The following is a 19,258-nucleotide window of genomic DNA, read 5'->3' as shown; positions in this document are numbered from 1 at the left end:
CACCTCCTTTGATGCATGAACAATAAGCTGAATGACTCAGTTTTCTAGATTATGTTTATTCTGATTTACGCTAGCAATACAAAGGCAAAATCAAAATGTTCTCAGTAAGCACATGTAGATAGACACGCACGCCCTGCTTCAAAGGTAGTTAGTAAATGAACAAAGATTAAAGATAAATCAGATACAGAATAGTCAAACAGGACATTCAAACTCAGGGTGCGTACCACTCTGAAGAGAAGAGGTTAAATCGCTGAGCACATCCTATAACACAGCCTGTGTGCCCACCAGATAACCAAGGGATATCCACTCTCAGTAGAATACATGCAACTCCATTACATACAAATTAACTGAAATGGCTTTCTCCATCTGTTCAAATCTTATTTATAAAGTTGTTTTACATAAACACTCACAGGTAGGTTTTCTGGGTTTTGAATTTTCTGTAGGGGAATTTTATTCATAATAAATCCAATGATGTCTATCTTAATCCCCAGAAATAGAAATGTGAAGGGGCTTCATGTTCCTGAACTAAGCAAGTAGACAGAGTTGGACTCTTAAGGCCTCTGCCTGGGCCACTTATTTGGAAGCGCAGAGCTGGGAAAAGATTCTTGAGGGTGGGCTAAAGGGAAAATTGTATTAGCTTGAGATCCAAAGCTCAGTTCAGTGCAATATGAAAGCATCAGGCCACCAACATTTGTATTGGACTGAGCTCATATGTGACAGTCACTGTGTCTGGCTGCAATGGGCTTTGTTAGCATCTAATCTGGTGTGATAGCAGTGCATACAAATTTTCTAGCATCCACCTCTTAATAATTTCACAGGATTGGTGTCAGAATTCCATTAGATACTCAGGTCCTTTGCATAAAGTGGCATAAGATTTGCACAGAACCTCCGCACATCCTCCTGGCTACTTTGAGCTCATCTAGATTACCTGTAGGAACAAAATTGTTGTAAATGCCACGTACATAGTTGTTATAATGAACTACTGAGGAAATGGTAGTTAAGTTTTCTGTATAAATTCAGCACAGGTGTAATTTTTACAAAAATTTCAAGTCTGTGGTCATTAGGATCCATGAATGAGAGAGTTTTGGCTGTGAAGGATAAATGTATGCAAAATGCCATTATGATTAATGTGCCAACTGACATTCGGCCAAAGTTATTGTATGCCGCAAAGTTAACATCGAATGTGTGCGTGTTTGTGTGCACATGAATGTGCATGTATATGAGTGTACACGTGCTTGTGTGAGTGCATGCGTGTACCTGTGTGTGTGTATGTCTGTGTGTGTGTGTGTGTGTGTGTGTGTGTGTGTGATTGCATGCCATATTCTACATATAGGTGGACCGAAGCCAGGTTATATTAAAAATGGCATGGGTAAATTTGAAAGTAAGTAGATATTTTCATGCTAATGTCTGGTTTTTGACACTATATTGGATTAAATTATGCGACTATGAACTACACTTTCTTTGATTTCACCTCCTACAAAGTTTGTGGTTATTTTCCTCTCATGGTCACCACTTGCATTCAAAGTAATGCTTCATCTACAGAGTCTTAATATTAATGGGTTAATTACTCTCTTGAAATCATCGAGATCATTCTTTTTGCTGAGATCTCTTAGAGCCCACAAAGTCCAAACCCATGAGCTTGAAATTTAAGTCCTTTAATCAATCTTTTCCTTCATTCAAATGAGGACTGAATTTTCCATTGTTCACTGCATTGTTCTTTTATAAGGTCTCACAACTGTGTTGATTCTTTAGAAGTTGTTTTTTTTTAATCAGAGAAATAGCAGTGGTTGAGTGAATCAGGTTCACTGTAGTTTTAAAGTGATATATGCCTTTGTTTCTGATGCTCTCTCAACACAAGTAACCAAGATATCATACGCATCCAAGTTTATAAACAAGCAATAATTATACTGTTCATCTATATATCTCTTATAGCATTCCTCATCTTCTTCAGGAATGCTCTAAGCGCTGCCCAGGAAGGCAGATGAGCAACCTTCTTCATCAGAAGGTTCCTAACCTGTCTTAGTAAAGTCCTCTCTGCATACCTGCAGGATGGAGTTTACAAGGAATAATGCCCGAGAGCTCATTCATTATGATATTGGAGTGACAGAGAATCACATGGCATTTCCCATAACTCAGAATTCAATAGTTTTATAAGTTCATTAGCTCCTTTTCTCATCTTTGTGATGGAACACTTAAAAGAAATGACTTAAGGGAGAAAAACTGTATTTGCTCACAGTTCAGGTGATACACCCACCGTGGTTGGAAAGTTTGGATTGTGGGTCCAACTCTGTGGTAGTGTAAGGATTTGAACTTATATCTCAGGAGGCCAGGAAGTAGAAATAATGAAGTTGCAGTGCTTGGTGCTTCTTTTTCTTTCCATTTTTATTCAATTCAGGACCCCAAACCATGAGTCAGTACTGCTAGCATTGAGGGGCATTCTTGTCCCATCAGTTAATCTCTTTGGAACCCTCCCCACAAGTGTACCTAAGCCTAACCTCACTCATACCCTAGGCATTTCTTTAAGAGATCACATTGACAGTCAAATGAACCATCACAGTTTTCAACTACATATTCTAATTTAAAATAAGGTTCAACACAGGATTTTGTTTTAATAACTGTTTTTCATGCCTCAAATACATGGTAATACCTGTTGGTTCTGTGGAGATTATTTATTTATTTATTTATTTATTTATTTATTTAAAGTGTTTGGTATGAATGTTGCATTAAACGAAACTACAAAATGATGTTGAGATTACCAAACTGGGGAGCAACTGGTAGGCTACATTTGTCTTTAATAACTTAAATAGGCTAACAAAATCTAAGCTTTCGAGGAAGAAAAGTATATGGTTATAAAGAGGAGTAATATAATTTCACTAAGTATTCAAAATTAATTTCAGTGTGTTCTTTGTTATGAGTCAAATGACATTGAAAACACATGTTTAGCATCTCCACAAATGCACGGAACACAGACCCTTTGCTTCACAAACCTTGGATTTCTCTATGTGTGAGCCGTGGGTGTAAGCTAAAAGACAAATGCTGCACATCGTTCTGGGAGTGTAAACACTCAAATGCTATTGGTAGGACTGGGTGACTTGCATATTAAACAGGCTGAGATCATCCATATATGGAGTTGATTGTGTCAGACCCCACCAACCCGCCTGCTCTAACAGATGCTCAGAGAAGCTACATGCTGACACTTTCTCTCTGTCTTGTTTCTTTCCTGGGGTGTTTTCTTCTTTTGTAAGGCAAAACATAGATCAGATCCAACCCAAAACTATCTGAGGGACTCCATCTTGAAATCACATAAAGTCATGGAATGAAAAGAACAGGAGGGGTCTTGGTGTGGGACTGAGGGTACAATGTTCTTCCAGGGTTCCAAAACTGATATGATCTGTGTGTGATGCGATAAAGTAATAGTCTTCTCAACTAGACGAGGAAAATAGACATTCTAGAGGATTCTTCCTAATCATAATCTAGGAACGGAACAAAAACTCGGGCCTAAAGTCAAAGGACTAGGAGAGATATAATTTTACCTAAACTGTAACTCTTCATATTTTAGATTCATGATTTGGGCCTAAAGTAAGCATCACTGGTCTTTTGTGTGCAAGGGTTTTTTTTTTATTAATGTTAATATAAGCTGAGATTCTTCATTGCTTTTATTGCTTTCTGGTTATATCCTTCTCTTCTTTCCCTCTTCCCTCTCGTCTTCTTTCCTTCCATTTCCCTTCCTCCCTCCCTCCCTCCCTCCCTTCCTTCCTTCCTTTCATCCACCATCTTTCTTTTCCTCATTAACATTGTTCAATTTATGAATTTGACACCTGTGCTTCATATTTTTAATTCCCATTAAAAATATAACATAGTATTTTTAAATATGTTTATTTTAAAATTATATTATGCAATTGAGATTTTCAGGTACCACCAAATTTCATCTTCAAAGTCAATTTAATCTGCATGTGTATTGACAGAGGCTGATATCTTTCCTAAAAAGGAATACAGAAATGACCGTAGGGGCATCAGAGATCTTTATTAGGGATTGAGCTCTGAGACTGATTGGCAAGGCACACAGAAGAAGATAGGAATTGTGTGCCCCTAATCAGAATCATCTCACTCGGGATGCTTAGTTACCTCCCTGGACCTCCAGAACTACTCCTTACTCAGATCTCCCTACCACATGACCCAAAGGACGTCTGCCAATAGCCATCCTCATCACATATTCACAATCATGTAGCTTCTGCCCCAGAGTTTCTCTAAGAAATGAGCCGATCTATTTACAAATGGAAGGAACCCAAATGCTCTCCAAAACAAACAAAACTGACAGAAAGTGAAAAAATAAAAATATCTAAACCAAACTCTAGGTACAGATAGAAGAGAATAAACTTTTGACAAGATTGATGCCAGACTAAAAGTGGCAGCTCGTATCTGTAATCCCAGCATATGGGATAACCAGACAGGAGGGTTTCTATGAATTCCAGGTCAACCTGGACTGGAGAGTAAGACCTACTTCAAAAACAACAGACTATTATCTTTCATTTCTGATTTGGTGAAAGTGGGAGGAGCTAAGGAGATGGTTCAGTCCCTAGCATACTTGCCAAGAAAGTGTGAAAAACTGAATTTTGATCTCTAGCACCCATTTAAAAGTCTGGATATGGGGGCCTTTGCCTTATAAAGCCCAGTGTTGGGGAAGTGGAGACAGGCTCATTCTTGGAGCTCATTGGTCAGTGAGCCTAGCCTACCTGGACAGCTCCACATCAAATGAAAGACTCTGTCTTCCTTAGGAAGGAAGACCCCACCTATGACCTACACAGACAAGTGCACAGATATGCACAGAAGCACACATCCATACACACACACACACACATACACACACACACAGTTATACACATACACAGGTATGCATCCACACAAGCATACACACACACACCAAACACACACTCATAGCCACATGTATGGATCATATAAACACACACACACACACAGAGTTATATACACACATAGGTATGCATCCACACACGCATACACACACACACACACACACACAGTTATACACACACACAGGTATGCATCCACACAAGCATACACACACACCCCAAACACACACTCATAGCCACATGTATGGATCATATAAACACACACACACATATTTATATACACACATAGGTATGCATCCACACAAGCATCCACACACACACCACACACTCATAGCCACATGTATGAATCACACACACAGGCATGCATCCACACAAGCATATGTACACACACAGTGGCATACACACAGTGGCACACACACATACACAGACAAACACTCATACCCACATGTACAGATCATATACACACATGCACACAAACACACACTCACACACATGCACAAGCAACAGAAAGAGGAGAAAGAACAAGACAGAGAGAGAAGAGGGGGGAGGGGAGGAAAAGAATTTGGGAGTAAAATAAAATGGACAAGTTTGAAGGAATGTTGTCTCTAGGAGCACTTATAAGTCCCTGTGAATTAAACATACAGCTTATTGCTAGCCAAGGTGTATGTGAACCTTAGGATTGTTTCCAGAACTGTTTTATTCTCGCACATATTCTCCATGGTAGCTCCTTGATATTCATAAGAGATATACACTCAGAGATTTAAGAATCCTAAATCTGTCAAGAGTTTTACAGTATGCCGTTTCTCCCAGAGAATAGAGTAAAATTTCCAAATGGACTTCTATGTAAGGTGTATTTATTTTAAAGGAGAGTTTGAGGTATTATGATTTATATAAACTTAACAGGTTTTGCTGGAAAAGTTCTGAGAAATAAGGCATGTTGGTTAACGCAAGTGAAGCATGTTGTATTCTCTATACTTAATTCAACTTCAAATTTTTTGTGGGTTGGTGGCACATCAGAATCTTGCTAGACATTAATGTTCATGAGCTTGCCATTAAAAAATGCTTAGATTTTCCACGAGTAGGTGCAGACATTTCTGTTCTATAATGGAATTTGATACTAAGTAATTGGTGTTAAATTTTCAATTTATCTGCAGTCCGAATTTTCTTTCTAGAAATTATAATACTTTTAGAGCTTTTCGCACCTTCTTCATGATTGTCCCTTGCTGTAATGGGTAAATGATTATCAGAACGGTGGTTATTTTCTACTGGTTTGACTTGCCTTCGTAATTATGAAGCCAATGGTTTGGCTAGCCTAGGTCTGGAGCAGAAGTGTCTAATAGGATATCACACTGTATACAGAATTATGAGACAGGAGTCAGGTTGTCTCCTAGTCAGGGTTCTCATAGCTTATTTTTAGTAGTTGTGGGAAAGAGCAGCAGCAGGACGGAGACATTGAGACATTTGCTTTGCTGTACAGTCACCTGGCTCCCTGTCTTTCTGGAAACTTCTAGAAACTTCTAACTTTTGCTGCTCTAGCAGTCTCCTTTCCATGGTCAGGCATTGTTCAATGAACATTCGGAATTTTAGTTTGAACTTGATCATAATCACTAACCTTCTTATTCTCAGGACCTTTAAAACATAATAGGACAAAGCGAAGCACAGAGAAAACTCATGAGAAGTGAGCTTGAAGCTACTCTCTCAGTCAACATGACGGTTTGTTTTAACTCTCAGTCAGACAATCAAGACTCTAGACTCTCCTGTGGACGTGTCTCTGAGGGACTATTGAGGTTATATTAATTAAGGAGGGAAGACTGACGTTCCGGCATCATTTCTTAGGAAGGAGATTCTGAGCTATGCACAAATGGAGAAAAGTGAGCAGAGCACTAACACACATGCACTATTTTATTGTTGGTTGGGGAAACGATGTGAACAGCTGCTTCAAGTTCCTGCTGCCTTAGTTTCCCTGCAGTGATGGAATGTAACCTGGAAACAAACGTGCCCTTTCTCCCATGTGTTCCTTTTGTCAGGGAATTTTAGAAAAGTACTAGAAAATAAAACAAAGGCAGTAACCCACTAGCTTACTTCACATTATTTTGAAGACGTTTCTATGACTGCCATGCAATGCTTACCTATCTGCATTCCTAGACATTTGGGGGTCATGTAATAGTCACGCTTAATTTGTTTTTTTTTCAATCATTCAAAATCTATTATACGTGTAGTAAAAAGAAAATACCAAAGTGCATTTAGTAATTTATTCATAATCATAACCTAGGGTAGGGGTGTGGTTTAGTTGGTAGAGTGTGTGCACGCCACACACAAGGCTCTGGATTTGATCCCAGGACAGTACCTATCCAGAGCCATCCAATTTACTGTTCCCTATTTCATCAAGGAAGTTATTAATATGATATAGCAATAGTTAGCTTTCTAGGAGCTAAAAGCATCATTTTATTTCTTCTAAGTTCTCTCAGAACCTGCACATGCATGTACACACACACACACACACACACACACACACACACACCACAAGCAAACCCACCACAAACACACACACACACACACACACACACACACACACACACACACACACGTCGTGTACACACAGATAAAATTAATCTTTTTTTTAAAGTCACCTAATAAGAGGAAAGAAATTCTATGGGGAAGCCGTGTAGCATAGTCCTGTTTTCCCATTTTGAGTCTTAACATAAATGCTTAATATCAGTTCTATGTATTTCTGTCTTCTCTCTTGCATCTGCTTCACGTGCTGCTACTTGTTCATCAAATTGATTATCATTTTAAACCTACATCCTAAGACTAATTGTGAAGAATTAGGAAGGATGGATGGGGGCACATAGAGCCCTACTAGTTAGAACAGGCTCTTCTGAAATGAACCAGCCCACTGTGACTTTGCACATTCCTCTACTCTGTGTTCTTGTCAACCTTCCCAGGCATGTGTGGATTCCTCTTTGGAGCTCATTGTATTGAATTTTAATAGCTCAAGGTGGAAGCCATCTCTGCCTTCTTTTATTTTTTAAAATATCTATCTATCTATCTATCTATCTATCTATCTATCTATCTATCTATCTATCTATATCTACCTATCTATCTATCTACCTATCTATCATCTACCTATCTATCTATCTACTGCCCCTCCCAAACCCCCTCCCATCAGCGGAGACCCTCTTCCCATCTCTGTAGCTGGACTGTGACATCCTGCTTTCTAACAACAGGACTCCTTCCCTATTGAAATTTGGTGACACCTATTTGAAATCATATAATAGACAATTCCACAAGGATTAAATAGACTGATAAAAACCACATTGTCACCACTAAGGAATTTCATTGTCAGGATATAACTCTGGTTTTGCACGATACAGTTAAGACTACAGTTGTTTTAGTAACTAAGAAAGCTGCCTGGGATCACAGCAGGGCCTTACTGATGTCATTGGGTAGTATCTAGGCCACAGTCAGCTCCTCTTGGGAGGAAGGAAATGCTTGCTACCTATCTGTTTCCTCACATAGAAGAGAAGCAAAGAACAAACCAAAGGTATGGTGGCTCTGGTTATATTACCAGCATTTATTTCTCACTGTTGTACAAAAGAGTTCACCAGATTAATGGAATAAATTATACAAAATACTTGCATTTCTGCTTGGCCACATTGTATAATACAGTTTTGTACATCTATCACTTGCCAAGAGATGCGTACAGTATAATTCAAAAATAAGAACTTGGTCTTTGTCATCACTTAGAATTTTGAAGCATTAATTTGGGGTTATCTACTTTAAACGTAGCTTATAACGCTATTGTCCTTTCTGTTTGCTTAGTTTTTCTTAAGCATATGTGATTTTAAGTTCCTTTGCTCCCCTGACATTGAGATTAGAGTTGAATGTCACCATTGTGGACTTGCCAAGAAGGTGGGGATCTCAACTCAGGTTCTCATGCAAGAAGAATTTTTACCAAACAAGACATTATCTCAGTCCTGGTTTCTTTATTATTATAAAATTCATTTGCTTGCTTTGCTGTGACCTGTATATGGAGGTCAGGAGAAAACTGGAGAAGTCAGTTCTTTCCTTTAACCACACGGATTCCCAGTTATCAGAATTGATGAAAGCACCATTACCCATTGAATCATCTTGCAAGCTCCAAGCTTTTATATTTAATGCATATTTTTTAACTACAGGCACTTTGAAAAAATCTTCAAGAACCAAAAGCAAGCTTTAATCTAAAGATAAACAGCTAAACAGTTAGATAATTTATCTAAGTTTTAATTCTTCATTGAGACACTTTGGTGAAAGTACACTTCAGAATATCATTAAATACTAAGAAGCTTTGGGAATTCTACTACAATTCCCTAACTTAGAAATGTCAAATCCCCTTTCTTCTTATTTGTAATACGATACAAAGCTGTTCTTGTAGACACACACTGACTTGAAGAGAAGGGAACACTTCTATCATTCATTTTCATGAAAAGAAGATAACTCATGACTTTCAAGAGTACTATAACTCACCACTTATGAAAACTAAATACCAGAGAAAACTAAGAAAGTGAATTTGATCAGATAGTAAACCACTTGTAAAAAAAATTCCAGCATCTTATCACCCTTTCTTCTTTGTCATGTATAGAATAATTCCTTAGTGAGATTTCCCCTATCGGAATGTATTATATTCCAAAGAGCAAATGAGTGAAACACGTCAACTATCAGCGTTCATTCAGTGTTATAATTAGCTGTGACGATGCTCCGAGGACGAATAGTGGTCGTGACTGGGAAGAGAAGATGTCTTCAGGGGGCTCTGCTCAAAGCTGAAGTCTACAGTTCACTTCCTAAGCATCATAGAGGGATGGTCCATCCTTGATGGGTGTTTCTTTTGTCTTGTTTTGTTTTGTTTGTTTTGTTTTAAAACTACAAGTCAGCTCCACTCTACAAAGGCAGGAAGCAATGGAACCTCAGATCTACCCTACATGTGAAAGAGCAGAACATTTGCTTTCCCAAACAGGGCTTAAGACACACCGTGAAAAATCTGCCTTCTCCACATTAAGTTGAGCAGATTGAGAAGTAGTATAAGGGAAGAAGTCTTGGTGTTGTCTTTCTGACCAGTTAATATAAGGCTGAAGCAGAAGCAGGACGGGAAAGACAAAGGAGTCAACAAGACCTTGGAATCACAGGTGGACACACAAGAGTAGGCCAAAGTAAGCCAAACAGAGTCTTTCCTCCATGGGATGTGTGATGAGCTGAATTCAGACTTGTCCTTGCATTCTTCACTCACTTTGGGTTAGAGGAAACAGGGTAGAACAAAGCCATGCCAACTTCCCTCTGCCCAAGTTCTCAGTGTAGGCACCAAATTTGCCTGATCAACTTCAACCCCAGAAAAATTCATAATGTTTTCTGCTGACCCATCACATTCCCTTTAAACAGTAACCTCTGAGGAGAAACGATGGTAATTATCAAAGACACACAATGCCTGTGGCACCTAATTCAGTGCGACAGGATATGAAGAAGATTTCTCATACTCGGAATTCATTATTACCATTCAGAGATCACAAGGGAAATTGCGTAAATGTATTAAAAATCAAATTCACTATTCTGGTGTGAGTATAAAGGAAAGTATGTGTGTTACACTGGCATGTGACACACTAATAATCAGTAATCATCCCTCGTGTCGAGGATTCAGACTGCCCTAGGAAAACCTCTATGTCTTGCTCCATTTTCTGGTAGATGCTAAACCTGGGAGTTTAGGTTGTGGAGGTTTAGGACACTCTGTCCTCTACCAAATGCTTCTGAGGGAAGGTTATTAGCACAGTGAGGGGACTGTTCTCTCAGGAGAGCGACACGTAAAATGACCAGGGAAGAAAATAGCATCAACTTCTCAAATTAGCATAATTAGTAATTATCTCTTAATCGCCCCACTCGGCTTTAGAGACTTGGCACTTGAATTTCTGCTTAAAGTTCACTGAGGAAAAACAAATTTCACGGTGGAACATCTCAATAACACAGCTGAGCTGCTGAGGTAGTTGCTTGATGGAGGTAAGGGGACAAAGAGGGACATATGGAATTGAAGTTCTTCTCTGTTAGAGCCTGGTAAGTAAGCTTACCTATTGCAGCAAGAGCATCTAGTATTCAAGTGTGTGACTTCATTTAAGTAGCCCCTGTTCACCTTCTCTCTGACTCTGAAGATACTTTCAAAAGTTTCCTCCCTCAGAACTCAAAGTTGCCTCCTCCACTGAGAATCATTCTGTCTCGTGAAACATAGTGTAGCTTTTTTAACCCTCAAGTCAGCCCCCAATACAGGGAATGAACAAAGGAAAACAGGAGGGATAGGCAACCATTATTTGTGTCATTGTCAGCAGCTACCAAACCTTTCATTTTAGCCCACTGGAATCCAAGTCCTAATAAAATGAAGAAATTAGAGTCTATGACAAGAGAACAAATAGACTCTATTTTTTTAACTTTATTTTATTGGATAGTTTATGCATTTACATTTCAAATGTTATCCCCTTTCCTGGTTGCCCCCATCCCATACCCTCTCCCCCTGCTTCTATGAGGATGCTCCCCCATACACCTGCCCACTCCCACCTCAACACCCTAACATTCCCATACACTGGGGAAATGAACCTTCACAGGACCAAGGGCTTCTCCTCCTATTGATGCAAGACAATGCCATCCTCTGCTATATATGCTGCTGGAGCCATGGGTCCCTCCATATGTACTCTTTGGTTGGTGGCTTAGTCTCTGGGGGTTCTAGACAAATAGTCTATTATAACGATATCTGACATGAGAGAAAAGACATCTACCATTTTGAAAAACTAAACATCTCCTCTACTGAGTGCCTTGAGCAAAGCATTCTTTGCAACCTATCAAAGCAATCTTCTGTTATTCATTGGTTGTACTTGATGTGTATGTTGTAATGATTTGTACAGTCTATACCATCACTCTACAAGAGGATCAATAAATCATTGGACAGTAGATTTAGGAAGGGACAGAAGTAGATCTTTACTTATTCTGATCAACAGAGAAACTCACACGATGCAAAACGGGGATATATATAAGGCATACAAGGCATATTTTAAAAATTATTATCACAGACATGAGACTCTTTTATTCAGACAATCTAGTGTACCGAGATGAAGGAAGAGGATGTTTGATGTCCTCAGAGAGTTCGTTCCCTTATTCCTTTCTTTTAAAATGTCCTTTGGAGACACTGCTTTTTCTTGCCAGTTTTAAAATGTATCAATCACAGATATTTGCTAGTTGTATATCTCTAGAGTTTCTGATGTGCTAATAATTTGCATTAGCAACTTGGAACTTGCTTTAAATTGACTTTCGAAATTTGCTTAGACGGAATACTCAGTGTTGTGATTAAGTTACAAAGCAGTCGTTAGAACTCCCAAAAGTTTGTGGCAACATGTATGAAATCTTTTTTGGAAAAGTATTATTAATTAATTAGTTTATTTAATGTATGTGAATATACATGTCAGTATGTATATATGTACATATGTACGTATGTATGTATGTATGTATGTATGTATGTATGTATGTATGTGCATCATGTGTACACAATTCTCAGAAAGGCCAGAAAAGGGCATCACATTCTCCCAGGAGCTTGAGTTAAAGACAAAACTGAGTATACCTGTTTGTGTGTATGTGTGTGTGTGTGTGTGTGTGTGTGTGTGTATATATGTATGTGTATATATATGTATGTGTATATACATATAATATATATAATTTCAGACTTTTAGGAGAACTGCAGCAGTGGAAATAAGCATTACTTAGAAGTTAGCCACCATTCTCCTGGGGAAATGAGTTTGAGCCTTGCTGGTATGGAGTACAGTGTCTCCCTGCAGGGGCCTCAGCAGTGCTCATGTAGATGCACTCACTCTCTACATTCAATAGGAAACTTAGTGCAGCTTTATTTCCAGTTTACTATTACCACAACTCAGAGCATGAATGAACCCAGCGCAGGATTGCTCCATCTCTGAGAGGCAGACTGTGCTTTTTCACACCAAAGCTGGGTTTGAGCACCTGCCCTGAAATTGCAAATGAGCAAGATGCCTTTTCCATGGTTCCTTTTCACTTTCTTACCTAACACAGTGAATTTTCTTGACTTTCTCTGCCCTGTCACTTTAAATTACAGCTAAATTACAGTCTACGCTTTGGAGGAATAGCAACCCCCAGGAGCAAGAAGCAGCCTACACTGTGCAGATTCCCAGAGAGAATCACCAAATGCATTGGAGTTCCAAATGCATACATAAGTCATCCTACCCTGTTGTGTGCAAGACTTAACGACATTTTTCTTAGAGAAACCTGTGTCTTGGGATTTAACACGCTATGATGCTAAAGACTTTTTTACATGGTACTTTTCAATAATCATAGTCAAACTGGTTTGTCGATACCCTGCAGTCTACCCATGGGCTGGGTGCTACCTCCTTTGTCTGCATAGAGCAACCAGTCTGATTTCCTCCACGGGTAGAGAACAAATCCGGAAAAAGCCTTAACTCTGTGGTACCTGCAGAAAACAGTTTTCATCCTAACTTGATTTTCAGAGTCTTCAGAGCCAAATGTCTATTTAATGCACTCACATGAGAAGTCAAGCTATTTCTCTAGGATCTGGTAAGAAAGCCAAAGCAAGCCTACTGACATGGCACTACTTCTGTGGCCAATGTCCCTAGGCTTGCCTAATCTAAAATCAAACATGTACCTTGGCTACATTCTGATGCATGGTCAGTGAGACTGAAGCTGATTCTATGCACTTTTCTAACAAATAAAATCATTAATTTTCTAAATCAAGAAGACCTTAAAGGTATAAAACCAGATAATTACTAAAATATATAAAATGATCATTTGAAAAAAAATGATAAGACTATGAGGAAATGTCTACAGGACTGAACAATCAGCAAGTCAGAGATTAAATGGAGCAGCACTGTATAAGCAAAAGTTTAGAGAACAAAGACATTCTGTAGAAGTGTATTAATGAGAATTTGGAGAATCACACTGGTTATCTCTGTCCTTTTCTCCTTCAGTTTCCCTCCCTCTACCTCAGGTGAGGTAGACATCAAGCTGCAGTAATAAAAGCAGTACTGAGTGGACAGGTAAAGTGTATATTGGGCTCAGGGGTATTGAACTATGAAACTGTTTACTACTATAGGAGTCAGAGGGGTCAATGACACCACAAGAAAACCTACAGAATCAACTAATCTGGACCTAGAGGGCCCATAGGGATTGAACACCAACCAGAGAGCACTCATAAGTCTGACTTAAGCCCTTTGTGTGTGTGTGTGTGTGTGTGTGTGTGTGTGTGTGTGTGTGTGTGTGTGTAAAACAGATGTGTAACTTGGTCTTCATGTGGGACCCCTAACATCAGGAGTATGGGATGACTCTGATTCTGTTGCCTGCCTTTTGGACCCTTTCCCCTAACTAGGCTGCCTGTCTAGCCTCAATAGGAAAAAAATGGGCCCATTCTTACAAGCAACTTGATATTCCAAGGCTGATTGATATCCATGGGAGTTCTCGCCTTTTCTGAATAAAAGGAGAAGAGAAGTAGATGGGGGTGTTTGTGAAGGGAGAGATGAGGAGGAAGGACTGAGAGGAGGGGAGGGAGGAGAAACTGTGGTCAGAACCTATCATAAATTAATTAATTTGTAAATAGAATTTTAAATGTCTTGAGAAAGAATCTCATGCGAAAGACAGGGAAGAAGGCAGAAGAAAATAATCTCTGGAAAGTAGAGGGAGAGAAGGATCTGGGAGGGAGAGGAAATAGGGCGGGGCAGTTCAGATATGGGGGAGAAGTACAGAGGGTCAGGAATTTGAAAGTAGTTTGTAGCAGAGAGGGAGGGGGAACTAGGGGCAGCTACTAGAAAATCCCAGATGTCAGGGACCCAGGAGGTTCCCAGGACTCATCAAGGAGGACATTAGCCAAAATACCCAACAAAGGGGAGAGAGAACCTGTAGATACTGTATCTAGTGGATATAGGTCCAGTTGAGGGATGGGGCCACCCAACCACCTCAAAAATATTAATCCAGAATTCCTCCTGTAAAACAGAAGTACCGGGACAAAGAGTGGAGCAGAGACTGAAGGAAAGTCCATTAAGAGACTGTCCCACCTGAGGACCATTCCATATGCAGACACAACCCCAGACACTATTGCTGACGCCAAGAAGTATGTCCTGACAGGAGCCAGGTATAGCTGTCCCCTGAGAGGCTTTGCTAGGGCCTGACAGATACAGATGCAGATGCTCACAACCAAACATCTGACTGAGCAGGGGGACCCCAATGGAGAAGTTAGGGCAAGGATAGTAGGAGCTGAAGGGTTTTGCAACCCCATAGAAAGAGCAACAATACCAACCAACCAGACCCCCTCAATGGTCCCAGGGACTAAATCACCAGCCAAAGAGTACACATGGTGGGGGAGGGACATGGCTCCAGCTAGATATGTAGCAGAGGATTGCCTTATTGGGCATCATTGGGATGGGAACCCCTTGGTCAAATGGAGGCTCAATGACCCAGGGCAGGGGAATGCTAGGGCACTGAGGCAGGAGTGGGTGGGCAGATGGGGGAGTACCCTCATAGAGGGAGGGGGAGGGGAAGGGGATGGGGGCTTGTGGAGGGGAAACTGGTAAGGGGGATAACATTTGAAGTGTAAATAAATAAAATAACCAATAAAAATGAAAAAATCAATCTTTATTACTATTAAATATTTTTATATCAAATGTAAAAATACTTAAATCCTTTATACTGAGTATATATAGAACATGCTTCATTCTGGACTCTGCATAGACAGAGAAGAGAAAGAATGCTATGGTGTTTGCTGCAGTAAGACTTCATTGACAGTTATTTCCTCTTGACTCATTTTTTAAAGAAGGACATGGACTTTGGCCTCTATATGCCAATTAAAATGTGAGGCCTTGAATCTCCATTCATAGATGAAGAGCAATGAACAGTTGATCATTTCTGAGGCAGAAAGAATCCATTTGCTTTGATATATGGACCCTTGTAGGATTACCAAGGATGATTTCACACCTGTAAATATATGCAAAACACAAACTGGACTAGAAGAGTGATTGATAGATGATCGATGGATGAATATAAAGATGATTAATTGATTTATTGATTGACAATAGACATATGATAGAAAGATGATGATTGATATATAGATAGAAAATGATAGATGATAGGTAGATAGATAGATAGATAGATAGATAGATAGATAGATAGAAAATGATAGGTAGATAGATGATAGATAGACAGATAATAGATGGATAGAAAGATGATAGATGTTAGATAGGTAAATATATATATAGATAATAGGTGGATAAATAAATGATAGAAAGATGATAGATAGATGATGGATAGATAGATAGATAGATAGATAGATAGATAGATAGATAGATAGATAGATAGATAGAAATATGGAACATAGTGTTTTGAGGGCATAGAGAGGATATAGCTAGGTGGAGTTAGAGAGAAAAGTGACAGGATGACATAATAAAAATGCATTGTATACACGTATAAAATATTTAAACAATTAACATATTAACGCTTTTAAAATGGTAAGCAGTGTTTGATTTATCTGATGGAGTAGAATCTCTGACCTTATACATAGGAAGAAGATAACAGCAGAGGAACTCAATTTGAATTTTCTGAGTTACTTCATAAAGCTGCACAGTCTCATTTAACTTTGCCTCTAACTTTGTTTTAAAAATAGATATTGTTGAGAGAATCAAAAGGAAACGAAGATGCTGTGTAGTGGATACCATTTGAATCTGTTACCTTGAAAAGGAGAAGTGACAGCACTATAAACATCTGGTTTGCCTTCCCTAAGGTTGGAGTGGGAAAAATGACTCATGGGAAAGAGGGAGGCAGGATTCTGAGTCATTGGAATGGTTCTCATCTTCTACTTCTCCGTGAATTCTCCCTCAGTACCTCTTATACCGATTTCACATACATGGAATCTCCGCCTCTGGTCAGTAGCCAACATGAGCTCAGTGATGTCAACAAGCATACCTTGGAAGAGTCAGCGACTTTTAGGAGAGGAAAGGTGCTATGGGCACTTCAGTGAAGAGCAAGAAAATGCCAGCTTCTTAACAATTAGGGTAAAACAAGAGGAGGGGGCTAATCCTATACACACCCGTCTTATATCCAATAAAATCAGGTCAGTGTTTTATGACGATCATATTGCTGCCATTCATTTTAGCTTTTCTAATAAAAGCTAATGGTAGGTTAGACATTTATGTGTGCTAGAACCTCAAAGAAGAAAACTAAGATGATAAAAATAACAAATAATGCTAATTTTAAAAATAGGGCCTAAAACAATTGGAATTCACTGATAACATCATCTGCAAACTTTGGATCTCAGAATATCTAAAAAAAAATGTAAGACAAAAATATTGAACTCCAGAGATGCTACCGTCTAAACATTTTTTGGGGAGAGGGGTTATATAACTTTACTTTTTTTCTTAGAGTCAGTCATTATAGTTGGTAATAGGCAGTAATTAAAAATTACTTTGAAAGTCAAGTTCTCGCTTTTACACGTTTCTCATTCCCAACTGTGATACTGACATGACTCTGAAGTATTAGTAACGGAATGTTTAATCCTACAAACTTCATGAGCAACACACTGATAAGCAGCAGGCATCTTCTTTCCCCTGGAAGACAAAATGGCAAAGCCTGATTCCCTTTTTATTTTGTTTGTTTGTTTTCACGATTATAGGGCTAAAACCACTCACACAGGTCTCTGAGGCAATCTCTTCAGGGAGAGTTCATGATGACAAGAATGACCTCTGAGCCCCCAGCTTCCTTTAGACAAAGGTGCCAGCCCTAGATTCTTCAACAACTTGTGGCCACATGCCTTTAGCATGGTGGAAAATAAATGACTTTCACTGTTCATAAGAGATGGAGAATGAAACAGGGAAAGAGAAAAAGGCAAACTGCAGATAAAAATGTAAGACTAAGGGAGGTCTCCTCTTTTCTAAAGAGAAAGGGAGGAGTGGATGCTGGTAGGTGAGGTGGGGGGAAAGGACTGGAAGGAGATGAGGAAGGGGAAACTAAAGTCAGTATCTAAAGTACATTAATTGATTAATTAGTTAGTTAATTAAAATATACTTAAATATACATTGTTGTAAAGTTTCTGCTACCATAAGAGACAGACGATAAACCTATGTTGTGTAAATTTAAAAAAAGTAAAATAAAACTAATTCTATTCCTAACTCCTTATGACATGACTAAAAACTGCTATTTTAATAAATATTTGTTAAAGTACTTGTTACCCTATAGTGTGTACATTTTAACAACACACACACACACACACACACACACACACACACACACACACACACCACGTTGTAATCTTTGGACTGCCAAGCCTCTTGGGGGAAGAGCTTAAAGTTATGCAAATGTAAAATATGAATGAAATGACCTGGAATAATATTTTCCTCAAATATTTGAAAGGATGAGAGATTTCTTATTACCATAACACATTCGCATGGATATTACAGAGTAGATTAGAGGAGATGGTACAGTTTTTTAAGGATAGACCGGTACATCAAAGGTCTTCCAAGCTTGCCACAGCTACTGTTCTGGAGGAAGAGAGTAAGGGTCACCAGACATTTGAAGCAACTCAATAGTGACAGGGAATAATGGGGTCCACAATTACAATTGTATGACCATCTTAGGGAAGAATTTAGAATACCAAAATGATGCACAAATCATTCAGAGGAAGCTGGAGTTTTGTGAGATATTATTGCTTTTAAAAATACCTGTTGTGGGTCCCAGTGGACACAGTTCTGTTTGGGGTAACGAAAAAAAAATGATTTTACAAAAAGAACAAGGACAAGAGTTCTAGAATTCAGCCAAAGCCAGCAAACTAAGGGTAGACCAGGGCAAAAAAAATCACCAAGATGTCCGTGCGGGTGGCCAGAACATTTAAGAGATCAATAGGGCAATGAGATTCTTGCATAAGGAAGGAACTAAGGGTGCTACCCCAAGAGCATTGCCTAGTAGAGATTAATCATTTCTAATATGCATGGGTAGTTGTTCTGACAGAAGAAATTAGCATGCCCCATTTTGGTTTCATGTATAGAACTCTTGTAAGTAGCTGCCCATTCTCAACTTTTCATGACTTCATAACCCTGCTTCTCCCTTGTGGTCTGATCTAAGATAAACTCTCAGTTAGGAAGCCATTGAATTCACAGATCCACCACAAATATGATTGAAAGAAAACTGCCAAAATGTCAAGAGACTCGGAGTATAAAAGGACCAATTGAACAAGTCTATCAGGACGTTTTAACATTATTTTGATAGCCGTCACTCCAGCATACAACAGGCACTTAGCTCTGGATCTTTCTATGAAGGAGTCTAGGTCTCATGACACCGCATGAAGTGGCAAGAATGTAGGATGTAGT

At 39.1% G+C, this 19,258-nt stretch overlaps 1 protein-coding gene across 3 annotated transcripts in view; it reads left to right on the top strand.

Annotated features, from left to right (window-relative positions):
* The window catches only part of Adarb2 (adenosine deaminase RNA specific B2), a 550,519-nt gene that overhangs the window by 17,582 nt on the left and 513,679 nt on the right, over nucleotides 1–19,258 (top strand).

This window comes from Rattus norvegicus, chromosome 17 (genome assembly GCF_036323735.1).
Source record: "Rattus norvegicus strain BN/NHsdMcwi chromosome 17, GRCr8, whole genome shotgun sequence".
Lineage (NCBI taxonomy): Eukaryota > Metazoa > Chordata > Mammalia > Rodentia > Muridae > Rattus > Rattus norvegicus.
Note: the sequence above shows the minus strand (reverse complement) of the source record. Positions and strands in the feature narration are given on the sequence as shown.